Here is a 25,088-nt window from a genome sequence, read left to right as displayed (position 1 = left end):
ATTAGCTAAAGTGGTGCTTCAAGTTAAGAACAGTTTCATGTTAAGTACAGACCTCTGGAACGAATTAAGTACTTAACCCGAGGTACCACTGTATTATCTACAGTATGTAAGTCTCAGAGAATGGCTGCCCCATTACTGACCTTGCTGTACACATCATATAGCTAAAACGAAGAACTATCAGTCTCCCCAGTAGTTAGTTTGACATATTTTACCCATATAGAAGCAGCTGATTGATACTTGACATTAATTTTCAATTTGACAGGCATCAAAGGTGTGCAATTGTGTAGAATAGCAACTTTCCTTGTGTAATTGGATTTGCATAGAAAGAAATGCATGCTGATCTTGCACACCTTCAAACAGCAGCTATGTATCATACTGTGCCTTCAAGAGCTCTTTATCCTGTGCCAAAAACAGACTGTACAGAGATTAGAGATTAGTGAGATCTGTTCGCAAGAAAACAAAGTCTGGTGAAAATTTAGCCAGTGTTGAATTTTTGCTACTAACCAACACCTGAACTTCAATGGTATCACAAAGTGAGGGGGGGGGAGAATTAAATGATAGAAGAGATGAGGGGTGAAAGAATAAATCCATTTTCTGAAAAGCAGTAACATTCTGCTTTCCCAGAATAGGGAAACAGCCCCCTGAGTTTTACCATAATTCTGCCTCACTGTCATGGTGAGAGTATTCTAAGATACTGCATTATAGGCATCTGCTATACAATTGGCTTTCTGGCATCATGGGTACTATAATTCTCTCTACAGTGTGATGTGGGTAATTACAGAATGCCTGGATTCTGTCAGCTTGATTCAAAACCCATTGAAGCCAATGGAAATTATCCCAATGATTTCAATGGACATCCCCAGAAGGAGCAATATTTACCCATTGTGTGGCACCTGCAGCTAGGGCATGTGCGAAAAGCTGACTTTGGCAGTAAAAAACACAACAGAAGAGGAAGTGCCAAGATTAAAGAATATAAAAATGTCCCCCATTATTTGTTCTCTGTGGTCAAGGGTCTACTGGATGCTATTGTGGATAACGCCATCCTATCCCTCTATGTGACCTGTTATCATCTAGTGTTGTCTTGGCCACATTTAAAAACTACTAAAACCTAATATTAAAAAGATACAATAATTGCTACTGCACATTTTAATGAATTATTGTGTTCAAGGTTCCTACGAAAAGTAATATTATACTCGGCTTATGTTTTAATTGATTTATTAATATTTTATCACAGGAATGTAATTTAAGCTCCTCATGATTTAGATCTCATAAACCTTTAGCATTTTGCAAATTCCAATTCCAATTTAAAGCCAGGGCGAGCAATTAACTTTTCTATCATCTTGTCAGGGGAGAAGGTTCATGTTTAATTTGAGACAAAGTGACAGAAATATATATACACTGTATGTATTACTCCAATTTAATTTATGAGTCAGCACCATCCACCTTCGAAATGTAGATTTAATAGAAGGGGGAGAGGCTTGTTGTCGTGGCATCGCTGAGATATCTGCCCTGAATTCGTTAGGGAAAAAATGTCCCTGGTTTATTGAGATAGGAGGCGAGATTGATTACTGGTCTATTTCCAATTCCTTTGTTTTAATTTCAATTCGCTTGTCACTTTCTTGTACACAGCATATTCTCCCAAATGTAATCTCACAGCCTCTTGCCAATGCTATTGTAGGCATCCCACTGTAGCCATTTCTCGTTCACACACACAGTAAGTTTGTCATAAATCCTAAACAAAAAGATAACTGAGAGACTAATCCTCCACAGAGTTTAATAAAACAGTACCAAATGGGCAAAATCTGCAGTTTTTACTAGTGCAAGAATGGGAGTGTAACTTGATTAAAGAGAGGGGGAGGAGCATGAGGGCAGAAATGTAACAAATAGAGCACAAAAGGTGCAAACATAATTCATTATAAAGCTGTCAAAGTCTCATAAAAATATCACACCTAGAAGCTAGAGATACTTTCAGATACGTTTCAAAGCTATATATGCTCTTCTTCAGGGTGAGAGTTCCATGCCTGAAGTCTGTGCTTTCACTTAGACAGGATCTGTATATTTATGGTTGAACTGCTAATGTTCTGCTGTTGGATCCAAGCCACTTAGGCCTTCATAAGTCAGAACCAACACCCTGAACTGCCCAGAAGGCAATACAAAGTCAGAGCAGATGGCACAGCATTGGTTACAATGTGCTTTTGGCAACCCACAATCAGGAGGGAAGCCACATTGCACAAGAGGGAGAGCTTCTGCATCATGCTATCAAAGTCAACCCCATGTTGAGCACATTGTAGTAGCCTCAAGATACACGAAGTCATGAATGATAGTTGTAAGGTCTCTGAATCACACAACAGAGTTGGTAAAAAAGAACCCCATACACATATAAGGACCACATTTTGTTGTTATCATTACCTGTTTGACCTCTAGATTCTGCTTGCTGCTGAATGGTGCTCGTGAAAGACACTGTGTCTGATCAGTCTCAGGGCGCTTCCAGGCTGTCACTATTTTCTGTCACTTATCAGCAAATTCAGGTTGCACAGTTAAAGTTAAATTGGTATTCCCCGCAACCACCGTTCACTTGTGAGATCACCTTAGCCCATATATGCCCACTTGATCGCTTAGATCTGTGAAGCTGGCACTGTTACTGGCAGCAGCCTCCTGGGAACTTCCTAAATATTGACATCCGGTAGAATCCTTCACTGTACTCTTTTTGGTGTCTGCTAAAAACCTTTTTGTTAAGGGAAGCCTATCCAGATATATAGAAGCTGATGTTTAATCTGGTTTCAGGACATTGTTGATTTTTAAATTAATTTCTGAATTTTTAAATACTTGTTTTTTACTGCCTTTACTGATAATAATATTTTTCATATTTGTTTTGAGATTTCATTACAATTCAGTAGTATATAAATATGGGGGGGCCTGGTCCCTCTCTGAGGTTGTCTCTGACATGGCGCTCACTTAGCTGCCCATCCTGGTGCCATCGGTTAATGGGGTAGCTCTGCCTACCCAGAGGGGGATGTTTCATTGGTCACAACCACTGGTCAGGAGGCAGAGGCACCCCTCCCATCACCTAGGTCTGGGAGGAGCCAAGAGAAAGGGAACTAGGAGTAGCGACAAATTGCAGAAACGTTTACTGTCCTAAAATGAGTCTGGCCTGTTCCCATATACAGGACAGCAAAGGGGTGGGACTGTTGTCAGATCAACGTCTAAAGCTTTGCTAGTTAGAGCACCTGCCTTTGTTGCAGCTGTATTTAGGATTAACCATGTGTAGTGCCTTAAGCCATCAATTTGCATGTGTGCAGAAGTAATCTAAGCAGTAAAGCTTTGGGAAAGAACTCTTCCTCAAGGATTTGCTCTGCTCCTCCTACCCTGGAGAAGGCAGATCTGGCCAATGGCATGTGCCTCAAATGACATTCATATTAGATTATTGTAATACATATAGTTAGGGCTGGTCTTGAAGACCATAGGATCCTCCCACCTTTAGCAGTCACTACCAGAAGTCCTGCACTGCATTTCACTACTTGGCAGCAACACAAGGCAAGACTTTTCGAGTGGCAGCACCCTGACTTGGAAACTACCTCCCAAAGAAAATTTGCCTGGACTCATGCTTTATTGTTTTTAGGCTGGGCAGCCAATACATCTCTATTCCTTTTAATGGTTTCTAAACTGTCATTAATCCTTATTATTTTATGGCATTTTAATTGATCGTTGTGGGGGGAGAATATTCCTTCTAGTTTTTATTGCATCAGGGCATACCGTATTTTTCGCCCTATAGGACGCACTTTTCCCCCTACAAAAATGAAGGGGAAATGTGTGTGCGTCCTATGGGGCGAATGCAGGCTTTTGCTGAAGCCTGGAGAGCGAGAGCGGTCGGTGTGCACCGACACCTCTTGCTCTCCAGGCTCGGGCAGCTCTCCGCAAGCCTGGGGAGACTGGCGAGATGTCGCGCTGGGCTCCCTAGGCTTGCGGATAGCAGCCTGTTCTGGGGGCTGGGGTTGGGGGAAGCTCAGGCTTCCCCCGCCCCAGCCCTGCGCCTGGGGGGGGGGGGAAATAAACTTTTTTTTTCTTTATTTACCCCCCAAAAAACTAGGTGTGCCCTATGGGGCAAAAAACCCCCGGTAAATTTATAGTTGCAAACCACCTTAGGGGCACATTCAGGGGCTGAAAGGCTGGATATAATTTTTAAAAATAAATAATAAATGAATTTATAAACTGCATTTCTTTAAGTTTGAAAGACATATGGGGGAACTCAGCTGAATATGACTAAGTAGTGATTGAACATCCGCCATCCGCCAATACCTAAAAGATACAAGGCGTTGTAAGCAGGTGCATACCAGTCACAATCCACAACTTGTAGATGCTGTCAGCTGAAGTTAGCACAAAATATCTGTACTATAGCTGAAATTTAGCAATTTAAAACACATTCCAAACTTCCCTTTAACCAGATTTTGAGGTCCAATAAGTGGCTTCAGTGATTAAATTGATCAGAAATTCTGTAATACAAACGATTATGCTTCTCAATTCCATCACACTGTTTTTCATGCTTATTCACTTAAGAAACTCAAATAGCTTTCTTCCACTGAAAATGCAGGTAAGACAACCATTGCTGTCATGCATATTTTTAAGACAAATTATAGCAGAGTGCATTGCAATTTCCAACACTTTGTGGTGTCTGCGGAGTGACAGACACCAGCCCACATTGGAATCATTTTGGGGTATCCAAATACTTGTCTGAAAAATACTATTAACTGCAGATTGTAGGCTTTTGAAGTGCGTAAAAATCCCAGAAATTTAATTACACTGGAGGACTTGGGTGATTTTTGCATGAAACGTATACCACTTTTATTTAAAAATACAAACTGGAATAAGTTAAAGCTTCTTACCATAAAGAAGCTTAAACTTTCAAGATAGCATTTGAGACAAGAAAGCTTTGGTCATGGTGGGAATTTATGAGGAATATGAAGTTAATACAATTTTATATATTCATCACCGAAAGTGTGAAATATTTTTTATTAGAGAAAAATCTATTGCAATTAATATGGAACAGAGCATCAACACTCTTAGACAAAACATTCAAAATTGATAGGTCTTAAAATAATAACATTTCAAAAGTACTGACCCATAGGCTGTTATACCCTCTCAAACGTATGGTAAACTTATTTTAAAAATCCATAATTTAATTTAAAAACAGTTTAAAAACTATTAAAAGGAATAAAGATGCATTGGCTTGCCAAGCCTAAAAACAATAAAACATTTTCTTTCTTGAACACAGAAGCAAATTTAATTTTTCTGATTCACTTGTCTGATCAGAGACTTTATTTTCATATTTAAAAGGATCAGTGGTCCTATAATTCAAGAGCTGAACAGACTATTTGCTCTTGACTATAATAGTGACACTTTGGGGGAGGGTATTGAGTGCAGGGAAATGAATGATCCAAGGTACTGACTGAAATTTCAGCTTCTTCACGACTAGGAAAATTAGCAGGTGTTTAGATAATCAGATAACATTTTTCTACATTCAGTTTGTAAGCTGTTCATTGATGAAATTTATTTTCCCAAGAATAGAATGAAATGCCAAATTATACAACGAGGATGGTTATTTTGTGAGTAAGGGGATGTCTTATCTGCTTGTGAGGTTCACAGTAGCCCTTGGGTGAGTATGCTGTTATGTCAATTCACTCTTTCTGAAATTCATCTTTCTAATGATCAAGCTGAGACCTCATTTGTTGTTGTTTTCCATTTTTTACTAATGAATTAACACATTTATGATGAAATTATTCTAGTTGTTTGCTTTTTTAAAACATCTAAAACCAGTTTCATGGATCATTCATCAAAAGGTTAACTGCAAATAGGAGGCAGTCAGGGTGACTAGCCTATCATATGTTTGCCTACATCTGATTATATATATTCACTCCATGTGGCTATCTACACTATGCAGACCTTTATAAGAAAGGGAAACATTAAGTTGTAAGCATTCAAAAATGTGACCCATTATTTGTGATTACTATATATTATTAGCTACACAAACAATCAATTGCTGGTCTTAGAAATTTATATGCTGGAAACATAGGTTGGGATTCAACTAAGTTTTACTCAGAGCAGACCAAATGAAACTGATAAATATAACCAACTTAGGGCAATTCATTACAATGTGTCTGCTCTAAATAAAACTTAGTTGAACACCACTCAAAATGTGTTTTGGCTTTGAAGTCTTTTTCCCCCTTCCCAAGGACACATGAAGATGTGGTAAGAAGCAGGAAGAAGAATTTCACACTGGAATCTGCTGCCCAAAGCAACGCCTTCACTGCCCCCACATGATTCAGAAAGATGTTGCCAGCTCAGACTAGAAGCTACATCTCACTGAGAACACAGCTCACATTAGGAGTCTGACATGGAGCTTCTTGCTCCATTCTGAGTCACATGACTTCACAACTAGGAGAGTGACTGGGTAGACCTACCAGAAGCACATTACATCTTTGCAATGACTACTGGTTTGCTATGGAGCTGGGTTAAAAGGTGTTATTACTGACATATAAGGCCCTAAATTTTAAAAATAACTTGGGATCTACTCATGGAGGGAGGATTATTCCTTCCTTCCTTCCTCCATACCTCACCAATTATTAATAGAACATTAATAGAATTAAAACTATAGAAGATATAAACATGCAGATAATAACAGTGAAAATAGCACGGCCTCAGCCCTTTCATTAAAAGCAGTTGGTTCCCTAAATCCTGTTGAAATAAGGTTCTTCACCTGCTGAGAGAAGGACAACAAGGAGGGAGTCAGTCTAACTTCTCTAGGGAGGGAGTTACAAAGTCTGGGAGAAACTCACCACGAAGTCAGACAGTCAGTTTATTGTGGGCCCAGTCACAGTGCCATACTCCCCGTCCCCGCCTCCCAGGGAATGGCTAAATATACGATGTGATTAATAAATTCAAGCCAACAATGATCTGGATTAGAAATAGCGACAACTTTACTGATTACAGATATAGGTGGAGTTTTGGCTCAAGCATTGGGTGTATGTCCGTTCCAGCCCCTGCAAACAGATAATAATAATAATAATAATAATAATAATAATAATAATAATAATAATAATATTTAAATATGGTAAGGGAATTTAGTTCCCCTGAGCTCCTGCTCAAAAAAACCCTGGACATATATAGTCTTCTTACTTGTGCCTCTGATTACAAGGAGTTATTTTGAGAGCAACAACCAAGAAAAAGCTTTAAATAAGGGAACAAGACAAAAAACAAAAAAACAGGTCTTGCCTCAGGCTTGTCTAAGTAAGAGCCATGAAACACTTGGGAGAAAAGAAGAGGACCAAAAAGAATGATGTGCAGAATCAATTAAAAATGCTAGTTTGAAGAGTGAGTTTTCATAAAGTGTTTAAATGCACCAGCAGAAGAAGTTAGATAACTGGCAGAAGACAAAGAGTGTCAATGACTGGGAAAGTTCTAGAAGACACCAGGAGCAGGAAGTCAACATTGCTTTCATTCAGATGTAACACAAAACCACAGCTTAGTGTTACATGCATAGAGCTGCTCACCCCTCCTTGTTCTTCCCTGGGCACAGCCATAAGGAAGAATCCATAAGAAGCTCTAGACCAAATAGAAAAAAAGGGGAAAAAGCAAGAATTTCTGTAACTGGATGGCACCCACCCAATAATTCTCAAAGAACGCTAAAGGGGTTCCTGGAAATTATAGGCCAGTTAGCTTAATATGTGTCATGAGACAACTGTCAAATCTGCAGCTATGTGGTTTATCCAAACAAGATGGTAAACTGTGGTTTGAAACTGGCTTCTTTGGCCAAGGCATAGTCAAAACTAACCAGAGTTTGTATTGGTTCTCAAACAATGACACCCTCCTTTCAGCAGCACTGCTGAAGGCGAATGGGGAGCACATGAACTCAAGTTTTATCCTTTGCCCAAATACAACCATCATCACTAAAAGGGATTTTAAAATGCTATAAAAAGAAGAGGCACAACACCAACATGGTGGCAGAAGAGACATCTTTAAATGTGAGCCTAACAACTTTAGTCATTTCACCTTGAGGAGACTTGTGTATCATCCCACTCATCAGTGAATAAACCGAGAACCCAATAGACCTGTTTTTAATTAAACAAAAAGCTAAACTAGCTTGATTCCTACCAGACAAATCCTATGTGGCTTTTCTTGCATATCCACCTGCATTAATTTAAGCAGGGCACAGCATGTCCTGCTTGAATAAGCAGTCCCTCTGTTTCACAAGAAGTACAAAAGACTAATTCACCGCATTAGAAGGAGCGGGGAGGAGAGAACAAACCCCATCTGGTCATATCCAAGAAAAAGCCTCCTCACAACTATACAGCCAAGATTGTACTACCAATGCTAATGTATACATTACAAACATATACAGGTATGATGTTTACAGTAAACAAACAGCAATGCAGCCAACCGAAGACATAAACATTTGCTGGAGCATGAATGCTCAGCCTGGTTGCACCACACACTGGGTGTTTATTTATCCCCGTTGCATATGATCAACAGGAGAAGACATTCAAAACAACTTTTTAAACAACGTGTCACTTTATGTTAGTTTTTGCCAATGGGGCTTCTTCCAAATGTGTGTGTCATAATAAGATATGTATGTGTTTAGAGAGTTCTCTTCTTTTACGTCTGTCATGGCAGGAAGACAAAGATCAATCCTAGCAACCTAGCATTCATTTATGCCTTCCATCTCTACAGCCACGCAAGCCATACAATTTTAATCAAAATGCTTGTTTGAAATTCACAAATACTGAGTTGCAGAAACCAAATTGTTTTGTTTATTAACCCATAGTCTGGATTTAGTTGGAATGCTTATTTTTCTCACTTTATGCTGATGTGAACTGGGAGGAGGGCACCTGACTGGGACCCTTAACAGCTATAAGCACAGTTCCCCAGTTTTGGAATCACTATTTCCACCTTAAATGCTTTTTTTGTCAGTCTAGAAGCAACTAATTACTAAAAGCTAGGTCAAACACAGGGTTGCTGTCAAAAATGGAAGCTCTGTGTTCAGTTACTCCCTTTTCTCTGCTATGCATTCTCCATGTCTATGTGCATTTCCTGTTCCATATTATTGCAACTGGCAGAGATAGAAACAAATTTAACACTTACAAGAAGAAAAGGCAAGCAGTTTTAAAATTTGCAAGAAGTTAAAAGGGAAGATGATGAGGGACTACCATTCTGAACTGGAGCACCAAGTTTATCATAACGTTTAGTATTGTCCTAAGCCAGAGCTTTCCAAACTTTTCATTTTGGTGACACACTTTTAGACACGCCTCATTTTGCAACACAGTAATTCAGTTTTGCATCATTTTGTGAAACAGCAATTCAGTTTTACTAGCAAACCGGAAGTTAAACTAACCCCTTTACAGCCTCAGGAGAAGCGTGGGAGGCATTCACATGACACACCTACACACTGCAGCCAACACACTAATGTGCCATGACACACACTTTGGAAAGCTCTGTCCCAAACCATCAGATGTTGTGTCTCCTTCAACCATTTTTATGAAGAATTTATAAAGTAGTCCTTTCTTCCAAAAAAAAACAACAACCCTTAAAATAATCTGTCAACAGTAGAATATTGGATTTGTGCACTTTTTGAAAAATGCAGTAACTCAAGAAAGAGAATACGAGCTCCTATTTAAAACAAAGAATAATATACCTTAATTTAATCCATGCATAAAATGTGCTAAATAACATGTTTCGTGAATGATCATACTGTTACTAACCAGTTTTTAGAAGGTCTTTGGACAAAGAACTATTAGTTATTTTCATAATGTAAGTAAACTCTCCTCAACACTACATCTGGACCTAAAGAGCAGCCTTATGAAATACTACACCAATGGGATTGTATTTCAGGAATATTTAATTGTTCATATGCCAATTATATGTTTTGTTTTGCACTCCCCACTTCCCCAAACAATGGGAAGTGTCCAGAGAGTTTCACAAAGTGTTTTCTTTGGAGGGAGTGAATTGGACACTTGCAATGTTTTGTAATAACCCTTTGTTAGCAAATATATGATTATGCTGAGCAGTTTTGTTTGCAAATATACAAATTAGACTAAGCAGTTTTGTTTGCAAATATGCAGTTAAATTGGGCAGGCACAGAAGCAGGTGACGCTAGTTCCAAAGACACATCAGTAAAAAATCAACAGCAGCACATCTGAACCCAAGATGGTTTCTGCCATCCATTAGCTCCAAAATCCTAGAGCTGCTTTCTCTAGCCAAAATCAAATTTCCTGGTTTTGCTTTGTTTCTAAAAGCTAGCTGACACAGCGTGAGCAAAACATTTTTATAGCTGACTCTCATGTTCAAGCGAGGGAGAATGTTGGGTTCCTTCCATGCTGGTTTTCAAGATTACCCTGATAGCCCACTAGTAGCCATTAATGAAAACTCTAACAACCAGCATGTCCAAGAAAGAAATACTCTAGCTTCACATGTTGCCACAATATAACAGAATCAAGGAAACATTATGACTAGGACCCAAAACTGTACAACCAGTTCAGTGAGACTAAGTGGGCTTTACACTTGTTTTTCTCTAAAAGCAAGCCACCTGGTCAAAATGGCAAGTTCATTGAATTACTGAAAATATAACAAACAAAACTTCTTGTCTTGTCTTGTCTTGTGCCAGAGAAAAACTAAAGGTATTACCATTTTATAGAGTGATTTAAAATGGCTATGTAAATTCACTGGGAAACTTCACAACAATTTTCAAAAACTTTCCTTATCTAAAAGCCCATAAGCCTAATTTAAGACTCAGAAGTGACCCAGCGTGCCCCATTATCATAGTTAGGGGCAATATCTTAAACATGTCCTAAGTTACACCTGTTGATTCTGAATCTATGAATGGATTCCAGTAGCTTCAAAGAAAATAAGCATTTCCATTTTTCTTCTTCTCTACATATTTTGTAAATGTGTGGATATATCATATCAAAGACCCAAAGAGGGAAGTGACAGGTAGACCTCCAGTGCTTTGTGGGAACCCATATACCTATAAATCTAATGGAAGTTTAAACATTTCAGAAATGTAAAATATGGAGTTCAAAGACAGCACTGAACCAAAACCTACTGCTTCCTGACCAATCTGACTTTGCCTTGAAGAGCAGCTAGCTCTTCCTATCTCTAGCCCACTGAACCAGTAAATTCTTAGTTAATTGTCCATCATAATGTTCCTATACTAAAGCAACTGCAATGTGTAATCAATAGATCGCACAATGCTAAAAATCATGAGAGAATTCATTGAGAACAGGTATGGAATTTCATTTCCTGTTTTTTTAAAGCAATTTTAAGGACCAAAATTTAAGGTGAATTAAATGCTTACTTCAACTTAATGCTCCCCCCCCCCAAGAACAGTGTTTACATAGTGTCATCAATTACTAATATACGCATATCATACAGAGTGACTAAGGCCATGTTTGAGCCATCTCCCAACCTTTTTCCGAGCACTAATCTCTGGAGTATACCAGGGAGAGAAACTCCCACAAAGCAGGAGATGGTGATCATGTCAATGGCCCGAGCCATGCAGATGTTCCAGTTTCCAGAGCCAGAGTTTTGACAGAAGCCCCAGTCATATCAGCCGGAAAACTCCCCACTGTATCCAAGGGTGGACCATCCTAATGGCTCCTTCATCTCTGCAGAAGGGAAAGGGTGTTGAAAGCCTAATCTCAACAGATGACAAAGGGCTGGTGTCAATATCCCCACTTTCAAGTCAACCTCTTCCTGCCCAGTTGAGAAAACAAGGTCCAGCGCGTGGCCTGTCATATGCATTGGACCAGTGATATGTTGCTACAGCCCCATGGTCATCATGGCAGCCATGAAGTCCTAAGCCACTCCAGAGTCTGTCACATCAGCATAAATGTTAGAGCCCCCCAAAACCAGCAGAATCCCTAATCCAGGCACCCCCAACCTTCGGCCCTCCAGATGTTTTGGACTACAATTCCCATCATCCCTGACCACTGGTCCTATTAGCTAGGGATCATAGGATTTGTAGGCCAAAACATCTGGAGGGCCGCAGGTTGGGGATGCCTGCCCTAATCTGTCTGGATTGCCCAATGCCAGGAATGAACGCTCTAGATCCCCCCTCCCACTTCTGTACAGAGAGCCTGGAGACTGAGATGGAATCTCTACAGACTACAGCAACTCCCCCTCCCCAGCCCGCAAGTCTGTCCTGATGCTGCACTGATTATCCCGATGACTGGCACCCACCAACTACGCATATAGATTTATGGGAAAATTTGACACATTAGTCTTCTGGAGGAGGAGGTGGGAAGGGAAAAACCAATTGTTTTGGTAATGTTTATGTAATAAAATATTTTTAAATGAACAAAAATTCCTTAGCATGGATGAGTTATACAGAACGAAGTATACCTTGCAAATGCAGACTTCTTGGCTTAGTAGAAAATAGGCGTATTTAGATGCTTATTATGTACACGAGGATCCAGAATGTGTTCTTTCTGCACTTTAAGTAACAGCACTGAAAAATACATTTGTGTTAAGTATGGAACCAATTTAGTTGAATAATTGGTGTTGAGACAGTAGCTAGAATTGAGATACTCCTTCCATAGGAATGCACTCTAAGTTGCCTTGTAAGAGGAGGTATAATCAAAAACTGGATGTAGTTGATCATACTGTAATGAAAGTCTACATTTACCTTTGTATGCAGTACACTAGGTAGTAAAAGAATTTTACAATTTCTTCAAAAAGTAATGAAGTAATAGCTCAGGTTCAGAATATATCTCTGTAGCTGGGAAGCTCATTTCATACTTCTGGGTTTCCTAGAAGCATCTAGCTGGACACTATGGGAAGCAGAACTTTATGTCAGATAGGCCTTTCCTCTGCCTAAGCAGAATGCTTCTTACATTCTTAAAAAAAATTATCCCAAATTTATATCACTGGTGTTAAAAGAAAACCTGGCAGGCCCATAGGAAAAGACTTTATTATTTGTTTATTTATTACCTGCCCTTCATTCTAAGGTCCTAGTGTGGATTACAGGATTAAAACACCATATTAAAAACAATTTTGAACAACTTATAAACTCTATCCGTGTAACCCCTAAATATGTTCCAGTGGGCTCCCCCAACCCTTCAGAGCTGATTTATGGGGTGCTTAGAGAGGAGAGGGCAGGGAAGCTTTATTGCATAGCTAAAAGCCCATGCGCTAGCAGAACTGTTTTGCTGGATACCGCCCTAGGTATCGTATGTAACCTGCATATGAGGTTGTACACTGCATGTAAGAAAGTGGCTTCGGCATGTGCACAGAGATGCTCAAACTGCATGCAGTGTATACAGTGACACCAGGTTGTATTCAGGTAGGTAGCTGTATTGGTCTGACATAGTCAAAATAAATAAATAAAAATTTAAAAAATGTCCAGTAGCACCTTAGAAACCAACTAAGTTTGTTCTGGGTATAAGCTTTCATGTGCAGGCACACTTCTTCAGACGACTATCTTCTTCAGATATCTGAAGAAGTGTGCATGCACACGAAAGCTTATACCCAGAACAAACTTAGTTGGTCTCTAAGGTGCTACTTACTGGAGAATTATTTTTAATTTATTTCGACCAGGTTGTATGTATTTTATTGTTTAACGTCTTTTTAAAAAGTATAATCTTTTATTGAGAACAAACATGATAACATGACAAAATAGTAATTAACTCTGTCAAAGAGCTGAGCTTCCAGTATCAATACAAAACACAACATAGTGCAGCGCGTATCATTTGCAAGCTAGAGAGCTGGCTTCAACCACTGAAATCGATGGGAAAAAATTGAAAAACTATGCAGATTCCAATGAAACTTAGGTGCACTTTCCCATCTTCTGCATCCAGGCCTGTGTCAACTAATCCAGTACCCAATTCTTTAGATCCTAAAATCACAATGTTTAAATTGTGCCTAAGTTTATACCACTGGTGTAAAGGTCCTTAAATTAGTATGGAGACCATTTAATATCAGCTGGATCAGCTTTTTCTTATTGGCAGTGAAAAATCTAAAAAGTATGGAATGCCAGTGTCTCATATTAACTGTAGTGAGGGACTAACTAGAATTATTGGTACACCTATTATATTCCAAACTCTCTTTTCACATGTTTGCATTGGTACGTGTTAATCAGCATTTTAATTTAAAAATAAATAGTGCATCTTGTAAAAAATAACAATAACCTATAATATCATGTTAATATGTATGCTAAAATTGAGACACTTTTACAAGGTCCAATTTTTGAAGGGGAAATTCTTAGCATTTTATTAAATCTAGGTAGGTCTGTTTGGGTGCTTCTCATCAAGATGGTACCTCAAACATGCATGACCACCACTTATTCTATTTCAGAGTTTTTCAAATACCCAATATTTAATGTGGCGTTGTTGTTGTTGAAATGTGCTGCTGTTGCTGTTATAATGTTTATACAACCCTTCAGCCAAAGATCAAAGCGTGGTTTTTTTAAAAGCATAAAATCATTACATAATTGAAAGAGCAAGGTGCAGAATTCTGTTAAAAATGGGGACCAATGGCAATCTTTATTACAATCCTTCCTCCCCCCCCCCCAAGGGTGGAGAGATTCTGCAGCAGAAGTACAACCACTTCATAAATGGCTAGCTTGCTCCAATCAGGGTAGGAGGTGGGAGCTTTTCCTTACCTTGAGAGGTTGTTCAATCAGAGGGTTGGAAAAGGGCCTAGTCCTGGGATATGTCAGGGGATTCAGGATCTACTGGATCCTTGGCTGTCCCTGATATGCCCTGGGAATGCCCCATTTCAGCCCCCACTACCAGTGCAACAACACCAGTGAGAGATGTATGTCTACAGAAGGGTGTGAGAGAGAAGGGACCTCCAGAACCATAAGTGTTGTTCTGTTAGTGGTCCTCCTACTCTGTTAGAACTTGCCCCATTTCCAATATCCCTTCAGCTCGCTTTCCTTAGTTAAAAAAACAATTCTTCTCAATAACTGTGTGTGTGTGTGTGTGTGTAATAATGAACTAGCAGGGTGAAATCATTTTACTTCCTATCGTTACTTTTTATCATCTGCCCATACCTCAGTACAGTGGTACCTTGGTTTGCAAACAGCCTGGTTTGTTTACGTTTTGGATTACAAACACGTCAAACCCAGAAGTGCGTGTCCCAGTTTGTAAACTTTTTTTGGACTGCAACCCATTTTTTTTGGATTACAAACAAATTATTTTTGGAGGCCCCATTGTCAAAAGCGCGCCTTGGGTTACAACCTGTTTTGGTTTATAAACGGACCTCCGGAACAGATTATGGTTGTAAACCAAGGTACCACTGTATTCCACTGTAATCATCTATCACCAATATGATTATAAGAAAAACTGCCCTACTTGTAGCAAACACACAGTCCACAGTGGCCACACTCCTACATTGATAAGTATGCTATATCAGTGGTCTTATGCATGCTTAACTCTGCACTGGATCCTAGCTATTAATTTTCTGGAAAATTAATAAAATGTTTATATATCACCGGTCCATTCAATTCTGACCAAGTTATTTGGAAAGAAAAACAGCATTTTAGGTCAAATGTACCACTGTTGTGGAATTCCTGTCCCTACAGCTGTCTTCATTTTTAAAAATAATTTTAAGAGGTAAAATTCTCTGTGCCATCTCACTTGCTCCTCTTTCTTAATAGAAAACGACTGCCGTGACTACCCCCATGTAGCAGCACTATTCACCATCAGCACCTCTGCACTCCCCATGTGCTTAGAGAACAACTGATTAGCACTTTGCATAATTAACCTGATTAGCACTGTGCATAATCAAACTGATTAGCACTTTGCATAATTAAAAAGAAATAACGGCAACAACAACAATAACTAGGTAATATCAAAAGCTGCTAGTCCGACAGCCAATTTGCTAGCACCAGGATTAGTTTAGTGTAGAATCTTTTATTCTTTAAAACCTATTTTAGGAAGTACACATCTCGAAACGCTATATACACTGGAAACAGTTCCAATAAATTGGTGGTCACCCAGAAAATGGTAAATTCTAGAACTGATAATTTAATATGAACTGTTGGGAGACTAGTTCTCAGTTGTCTTATTGCTTGCCATCACTAATCTTGTGAATGTGCAAGTTACCAAATTCACATCCTGAGCATACAGAGAAAATTGGAACACTCTGTTGGAAGTGGCTTCATGCTTCCTTTTCTTCAACATGTGAAATAAATCCTTTCCATCTGCCCTGTAGGAACTTGCATATGTCTTCACTCTGAGTGATGCAGAAGACTGCAACAAAGTGAAGGAATAAGAAGCACGAGATGCTTGTGCTTCCTACTCAGTCTTCACTGGTATAACATCTGAAGTTGCTTTTACTTTGAAGACAAAGCCATCTTGGGAACCTGGATGTCACTGATCATTCTGGATTCTGGAAAAAGAACTTACAAGACAAACAGACCAACTTTCTGGCACTACTGCAAAATTCAATTTTCTCACATACTGGATTTCAGATGTCAACATTCGTGGCAATATCTTAGAAATATGCTTGGAATGGTTTAACATTATCTGGAACTATCCAGAGTTCTGTAGTTTATTTAAACCTCAAAATAATATTTAAAGAGACGGAAATCTGATTAGGTGGACAACAGCATTATTGACCCTTCAAAAACACATCTTCTGCAGCTGGGGGTTCACATTTTTGAATACTTCAAGGAGAAACCATTAGCAAAGGACATTTTAAAGCACAAAGCTAGAATATATATTGCCGTTCCAAAGAACTCAGTCACTGCAAGATAAGAAGTCAAGTACTAACTCAAGCGCCATTTCTACAAACTGTTATGCTTCAGGAGTAGGGGGAGGTGCTGCTAAGGAGATTATTCAAGTCCAAATGTTCCTGGGGAAGGTAGTTCCAGTAATTCTGGGAATGATGCCAATTCCTAAGCTATATATGTAAATATTTTTAAAACACTAATTTAATATACGTGTATTTTAAACACATATATGTCTACGTGCATACATTGCTCCAGTACTGCCATGGCAACAAGTTAACAGTTAACAGAAAACTCACACATCTGATTGAAAACAGTTTTTAATACATAACTTCAACACACACACAGAAACAAAAAGGTGCCTTGGGTGAAAGCTTAATCCAATCTATTCTCCAACAATGCAAGGGTCAATTTAGGTAGACAAGCTCATATGGAAATGAGTGGAAGAATCCCTGAGCTGGAAGAGGATGTGATAAAACTAGGCAGAATTCAAAGTCTGATGCCTAAAACTTTCTGTGAACTAACAGAGAATAGTCAGTCTGGTTTTTGGTATTCTCTGGTTTTTGGTATTCTCTGGAGCTATTTAAGAAGGACTTTTTTGTTGCCTAAGAAATCAGAGAAGAAACAAAAATAAAAGAAGTTTATATCTAGACACATTTTCCATCTAGGCCATGATAAGAAAGCTGTTGCCAGAATCAAACATAAATATATTTAGTGTTCTTCTTCTTTTTAATTAGAGATGGACGTGAGACTTTCTGCATGCAAAGTATATCCTCGGCCGCTGAGCTACAATTGCTCCATAGTTTGAAGCTGATCAGAAGTTCAGAATACTAGACTTGCAGGCTGATCTTTCCTAGGCTTGCCATACGTCTGGAAAATTCTGGACATTCCAAGAAATCGGACGCCTAAAATGGCGTCTGGAGGGGAAATTTGAATTTTAAAAGGTGTCAGGAATTTCCAGAATGCATGGCAACCTGGGGTTTCTTTTAGTTTTCTGTTGTTTTTTCAGTTTTTTTGTTTTGTTTTTAATTCCAGGGGAGGCTGCGCCCCAATGCCAGTGGAAGTGACAAGAGGTCACTGTCCTTGGCTGGAGAGTGGCAGGAGGGAAGCGACACAGTGGTAAAAAACCTCAACAAGGAATCTTGTGGATGGGTAAGAGGGTCACTGGTCCTGACCGTGTGACTGTGAGAGGAGAGGGGAGGTGCAGGGAGAGGGGAACGGAAACAGTTGAGAGGATGTAAACACTGGCACCACATGATCGCATTATAGTCACGTTTCCTTCTCTTTTGGACACTGGGTTGCGTTGGGTGGGTCTCCGAGAGGCAGAACAAGTGGAGGCAATTCAGTAGCCAATAGTTTCATTGCTGCGGCTCCGGTGCAGGTATCCCCCTGTCCTGCTACCTTTCCTTTGTTCCATCCCTAATATTCCTCTCTTTTGCGCGTGCACACACACACACACACACCTATGGCTACATAGCAGCTAACCAGATTTCCAGGGGTGAGGCGTGTAAATGGTTGTGGTGCAGGAAATCATGGGCTTGCTGCTGTAAAAGCAAGGAGCATAAAGGAGCATAAAGTTTAAAAAAATTAAAAAACCAAGGCAGGTAAAAGCAACGCCTCTTCCCATCTGTGTGAAGGAAATGTGAGCTTGCCATTCCTATTGTGATATTCCTATTCCACGGTGAGGTGGGGCAAGGCTTACGTTGTAACAAGTAGCATTTATTGAGACTATTTACATTCCACCTTTGATCCAAATTTCTCAGGGCGAGGAGCAACAATTTCATTAAAATAACATTCATAGCCATTGGCAATTATTACTGTTAACTTCCTAAAACATGCATAAAAAGTGGTGTTTTGAGCTGGCAATGAAATAACAAAAGCGACAATGCTAGCTGAATTTCAAGAAGCAGGGCATTTGAAAGCTAGAGTGCCACCATGGAGAAGACTTCCTCATACATCACCACCAAATATAGTGCACCCACTGCCAGGAGTGGGACCTCTCAGCCAATCTTAACTCTTGGAAATCTCAGCCAATCTTAACTTAGTCAAGTTGGACCTCTCAGCCAATCTTAACTCTTGGAAAGACTATATTTATACTGAGAGAGGCATTCTTCCAAGTATTTAGGCCTCAAGTTGTTTGGGGGCTTTATAAGTCTTCTGTAAAACCTTGAATTTGGACCAGAACCATGTGGGCAGTCAGTGCAGAACATGTATAATGTATAATGTATAATATAGGTTTGACTAGCGATTCCACTTAAAAGTCAGGCTTCTGCATTTTACACAGGCTGCACTTTCCAAGTTGTCTTCCAGAGCAGCCCTTCTAGACTGCATTACAGTAATACAAATGGGAACTTAACACAGCATGGATTATCCTGTTCAGGCTGCCCCTTGCAGACACTTGGGTCTCCGCTGAAATCAAAGAGACAAGGGGACTGCAACTCCATCACGAACAGAGCTGCTCACCTAAGTCTCAGATCCAGGAACCACCCAGCTGTGGTGTGCCCATCTTATAGGAATTTACTGTCAATTTATTTGCCCTCATTACAGTGATCAAACAACAGTGCAGAACTTGCATGGCCTCGTCTCACTCTGATGACAGGAAGAAATAGAACTGAGGGTTATCCACATATTGGTAGCACCCAACTCCGAATCCCAATAACCTCACAGAGTTAGGGACCTGTGTAATTCAGATAGGGTACAACTGGATAATGCCACATATATATTTTTTGCCACAGAGGAAGAATTGTTTTTTTTTTGTTTTTTTTTTGCTATAGCTCCTAGCTGGTGTAAGGATGTACTCATGTTAAGAAGTGTGGGCCTGTGATGCAAGGCTTAAAATCTCATGCAGGGAGCTAATGCCAGCTCCCTTTACTGGAAAACCAGCACTAATGGTTGCTGCTACTTTGATACAGGGTCACCTTTAGCACCAAATGGAGATCCCTTGTGTTAGTTTTGGTAACTCTGAGTCCAGCAATATGCTCTGTGTAGCTTGAACAACAGAAATACAGTATCACACCTCTAATCCTAGTAAGATGACTTAATGGGCGAAATGGTTGCAAAAGCATCTAGGTACTTTTAACATACATTAATAGAATGGTTTATTTCAGTGCTGCTATCTTCTCTTTTATACAGACCCTCAAGTATATAGGTTTAGGCAAACATATCTATTTTTGTGGATGCACAAACAGGGCATAGCCTGTTCAAGATATATACTGAATTTTACATAAATGTCACATTTATATTACAACTATGTATGTATAATTTTCGACACACACAGAAAATGGAAGAACAAAGGAATAAACCTCCTACAAGAAATTTAAATAGCCTTTTTTAGAAAACCTCATCCGAAGTTAGAGGGCTTTTAGCAATCGTACATTTATCTCTTCCAAAATACACCTGCTTTCTTTTCCCCTCTTTTCTCTTCTTTTGCCAAACTAAATATTTTTCCATCTAATGACTCTCTTTATTAGACAGCATCTAATTTGCATACATTTACATACAATTTAACTGCTTGCTTCTGAGAACAAAGAAATGGCTCCGTATTGTACTGAAGGACAATACTCAGAAAAGGTATAAAAACCAGCTAGCTCAGTGGCTGTGTATTCTTTTTGTTTCAGAAATACCAGGATTTTTAAACACTCCACTTAAAGGGTGAAAAAGATTATTCCAACAGACAATGCGAAAAGATACAGTGCAGCTCCCTTTTAACACATTTTCTCTCTGGCCTGGTTAATGGGATTTAAGGTCCAAGCTTTCTTTGCTTCCCTCTATTTCTTTTATTAGATCTGATGGATTTAATTCTGTCACATATTTTAGTTCATATTTTATTTGTATAAAAAATTATGCAGAAGCTCAACTTCAATGCTAATTCGGTACGCCCACCCTTTTCCTACAATGGGAACTGGGACATGATTGAACAATTTTGGATGGGCATGAAGTATATTGATTTCAGTGCTCAATGTTATTATCGGGGGTATGCTAAGCCTATGAGGACTTTACCTTACAGCGATACATAGAGCAAATACAAGCTTACCATGAAGCCAAATGAGAATCAACATGATGGAGTGGGATGCAAGGTTGAGCTCTACTAGCAAATATAAGGAGGGATTGTTTTCAGAGCAGGAGCAAGAAGCAGCAGATGCGTTAAGCCCTCTAGTTCCCTAGAAGGTGAAGAAGAAAGATGCTTAGAGCTGCACATGAACACAACTTTTCATTAAAAAGTTCACTGCTTAGCGTCTGCTTTAATTCAGTGGCATACAAACTCTTGAAATAAAACAAGCAAGTAAAAGAGAGCACACAAACTTGAATATCTACTTTCACTACTGTCTTCAGGCTAGCAATTTTTTCAGTCATTATCAGAGTTTTATAATATAAATGCCACTGGAGTTATTAGGTAGGCCTCAGAACAACAGGAGATGCAACACAAAGGGCACTTACAACTTCAACTGTCAATATGTGCAATTAACATGTCTAATTGTCATAGTAACTTGGAAAAACTCACTTGCAACTGTTAAATGTTTCCATTTTAAAGAAGGAAGCATCACCAATCTATAGCTCTTCCAGACCACCTGTTTTTTCACTATTCATTGTGATTTCTTTACACAAAATTTGCTTCAGGGTTATACACTGGCATTCTGAGTTGCTTTTGTTTGTTTGCTTTGCATGGAAGTAATAAGCTGTTACCCAACACCACCATTATTTTCTACCCGTTCCAGTTAATTTCCTGTCACTTTTCTTACCACAACAAAATAGGTGGGCGGTACGTGTGTGTGTGTGTGTGTGTGTGTGTGAAGTTTTGCTTTTGAAACAGGTTTGGTGCACAAGAACCCCAAATCTATTTGGTCGTCCTCTTCCACCAAGCAGGCAACTTCAAGAAGGGTGCACATGAAGTAGAGGGAGGAAGAAGACACCCATCTAGCCATCAACCTAAATTTGCTGGTATACAGTTGAATCATAACTTGAAAATAGTGACAGTCTGGTAGTGGCCCTAGGGAAGCAGTTTAGTCATGCTGGCCATGTGTCCTGGAAAGCTGTCTGTGGACAAACACTGGCTCCCTCAGCCTGAAGCAAGATGAGTGCCGCAACCCCATAGTCGCCTTTGACTGGACCTAACCGTCCAGGGGTCCTATACCTTTACCTTTTTTTTACCTATTAGAACTAAACAAATGTGTTGATCATAGAGTTCTACTATAAGGAGAAGATTCACTCACAGTATAAAGGAATCTTCAAAAATAATTAGATGCTTTAGTTTCTTCTAACTAGATGTGACAGTATCACGGCCACCTAACTAACTACTATCTCCTTGTCAAATTCCATACAGAAGAAAATAGGATGAGAGAATACAAAGGCAGGGTTTGGCAATTAAATCTAAGTAATCTAATGGATTATTGGTTAAAGTTGCCACCTTAAAGCTGAATAGAAGCAGAAAACAGAAAATCTACATGAAACTGCTGGACCAGTTATCTGGTGTTACGGAGTTTGGTATGCTGATGTCGCCCATCTCTACTTTTGCTTTTCATTCAACCCAGGTGAAGCAATGAAAGCCTTAAATGCTTGCCTGAAATCAGTGGGGCACTGGATAAAGGCAAATGAACTTAACGTAAACCTAGATAAAACAGAATTAATTGTTATGGGGAAATCAGTGGCTGCTGTGTAAGGACCAAGTTCACAACTTGGGGTTACTGCTACTGGATTTTTTGCTAATGTTATAGCTATACTCAGTGCTGGAATGTGGAAACCTGACCACTGCTATTCATGCCTTATGTGACTTCTAGATCAGACTATTGTAATGCACACTATGTGGAGCTGCTGTTGAAGATAATTATAAAACTTCAGGGAGTGCAGAATGTGGCAGTCTACTGGATAAGAGCTTGAGACTGTTGTTTCCATATATCCTCATCTGTTTCTGAAGCACCTGCACTGGCTGACAGTTTATTTCTGGACTTAACTCAAAGTGCTGATTCCAGTCCTGAACATTCCTGATTATGTCAAGCCCTCAGGACTTAATCATCTCAAAAGGCCCTGCTGTGGAATTCATTTAATGGGAAAGCTCTATTAGCCTCTACCAAGCACAGGGACTTTTTTGTAGCAGCCCTAATGCTACGTTCGAAGAACTCCTACTTTGATAAGCATTAGCAAACAAATGAAAGAAAGCCTTTTCGTTTTTGTTGTCCTTCGGGAATTCATTGCTGTTTTAGCCTGTTCTTTTTTCAAACAACAACTGCACTGTATTGTATAGTCTTAATCTATATATAGACTTGAAACTTGGGTAAATAGCTGCCTATAAATATTTTAATAAACAACAGGATAAGTCACACAACAGACGGTACAAACTAGGAGACATAAACTGCAGGCCACCAAAATTCTGGTGGAATTTGTTACGATATTGAAGCAATGATGCTGCAAGCTGATTGCTGGGAAAAGTCATGTGATGTTGGGAGTGTCTGTGGGAAACAGACAGCACCGGAATTAGCTCAGAGTGTAATATGAGCTGCACAGGAAGTGCTTGCAGGGATTCGTCTGCTGGAGGTTGATGAGAGCAGACATGATTTTGTAACACTGCAGAGACAGAAATAAAAGCCATGTAAATACGTTTCTGTCTTATCTCTTTCCCCTGCCGGGGGGGCAGGAAAGAGTGGTGTGTTCTTCTCACGCTGAGAAGGATCGCCTATCGTGACCTCTGCCTGGTCCTTGCCGGGAGAGCAGACCGGGAGGTCAACAGGAGACCGAGCCGGGTGCCTGGGAGAGATGCCAGTTTCTGCTGATAAAGGCTCGGAATCCAACATCTGGTAGCAGAAGCAGAGGATGGTTTCATTCCATGAGAGCAGCGATAGAGGTTGGTGGATCGTAACTTCATCCTCTGCTTGAAGATAAGGGAAGATATGGTAGCGGGCAGATGCAAGCTGCAAGACCGGCAGAGCACCGGAGCAATCAGTTTTGCTGATAAAGCTACCGAGCAACGGAACCCCCAAGGTATGCTAATTTTATGGGCTAAAAGGGTGAACGCAGATTGAAGATTCTCTGGTTCACGAGAGCTGTTTTCTTGGATTAGAAACGGCACTGAGAGAGAGCCACATACTTCGCATACCAGGGCCCAGATAAGAAGCTTGTTGTTCAAGTTTGGAATGTCCAGTTGCTAAGCAACGAGACGTCAATCTTTTCAGCTACTTCGGAGATAGCTAGCTAGAAAAGGAAGTAGAAAGTCACTGGCCACCGGAAGAGGCTGGGACTGTGGAGAGGCTGGAAAAATACTGGGTAAACATTCCAGCGTTTGTTTTGACTTATCTCACTACTCTTGGAAGGGACTTTCCAGAGCTGCCTGCGTTTAGCTGCCAGGTGCAAAAAGGCAGTAAACAATCCAATAGACTCTTGGATTTTACAAGGCTCGAGAGAGAGAGCTGAGGCTTGGATTCAAAATGGAAACCAAGAAGGGGGGAGGCTTACCTTACCCACCTCCACTGACTAATGACAATTATGCCTCATGGTCAGTAAAGATGAAAGCCCTGCTACAGAATCAGAGGATTTTTGGGGTGATTGATAACCCCATTCCTCCTGCACCAACGCCAGGTTGGAATTCGCAGAATGTGAGAGCCAGGACGGCCATAATTCTGTGTATCTCAGATGATCAGCTCGTGCATGTTCAGGATTTGGAATACGCACGTGAGGTTTGGGAAACGCTGCGTAGAATACATCAAAGAGATGCTGGTTCTTCAGCGTTGCTGCATTTTGAAAAGCTGACCAATCTGAGGCTAGCGCCTGATGGAGATGTGCAAGCGCATTTGACAGAGATGAAATTCTTACGCCAGCAGATGGCGCAACGCAATTTCCCTCTACAGGAAGAGATATTCTGCTTCATGATTATTAACAGCCTTAATCGGACTTATAAAACCGTTGCAAGTCAGCTTGGTTCGCTACCAGCGGCCGATCTAACTGTGGAAAGAATCTGTTCAGTCGTTCTGAACGAAAGGGACAGACTTGCTGCAATAGATGTCAAAGACAGGGGGAGAGAAGTTCGGAATCCTGACACCCCCACTGCTATTGCAAGTGAAGAACAGGCTGTTGCTTTGAACGTTGTCCGTTGTTTCAATTGTGGACAGACTGGGCATCTTCAGCGGAACTGTAAGAAGCCACGTCAACAGAAAGGAGCTAAGGGGAGCTCTGCAAAGCCTGAGGCGTCAGGCAAAAGTCGTACCAAGTCCCAGATGAAACCTGGAAAAGCATTGCTGTCAACGAAAGCCGAAATTTCAATGGAGAACGCTTTTGTTATTGACACGGGTTGCACGCAACACATGACGTCGCGCCGAGGACTGTTTTCAACGTTTAAGAAGCAAAGCTTCACTGTGAAACTGGCCAATGGCCAGGAGCTGAAAGC

General features: G+C 40.1%; 1 protein-coding gene across 44 annotated transcripts in view; it reads right to left on the bottom strand.

Moving 5' to 3' along the window:
- Positions 1-25,088, bottom strand: part of ZBTB20 (zinc finger and BTB domain containing 20) — a 500,505-nt gene that overhangs the window by 356,803 nt on the left and 118,614 nt on the right. For 21 of the 44 annotated variants that reach the window (XR_014510330.1, XM_083437081.1, XM_083437104.1 and 18 more), the window contains one exon: positions 20,751-20,877. The exons of 20 other annotated variants lie outside the window; for them this stretch is intronic. The gene's annotated coding sequence lies outside the window, so the exon portion shown is untranslated. Of the gene's footprint in view, positions 1-12,387; positions 12,494-20,750; positions 20,981-25,088 lie in introns of all 44 variants that reach the window. 3 more of the 44 variants (XM_083437103.1, XM_083437102.1, XM_083437071.1) reach the window with 2 other exon arrangements.

The sequence above is a fragment of the Podarcis tiliguerta genome (genome assembly GCF_965153285.1).
Source record: "Podarcis tiliguerta genome assembly, chromosome: 4".
Classification (NCBI taxonomy): domain Eukaryota; kingdom Metazoa; phylum Chordata; class Lepidosauria; order Squamata; family Lacertidae; genus Podarcis; species Podarcis tiliguerta.
The sequence above is the reverse complement of the archived record's forward strand: the minus strand, read 5'-3'. Positions and strand labels throughout refer to the sequence as shown.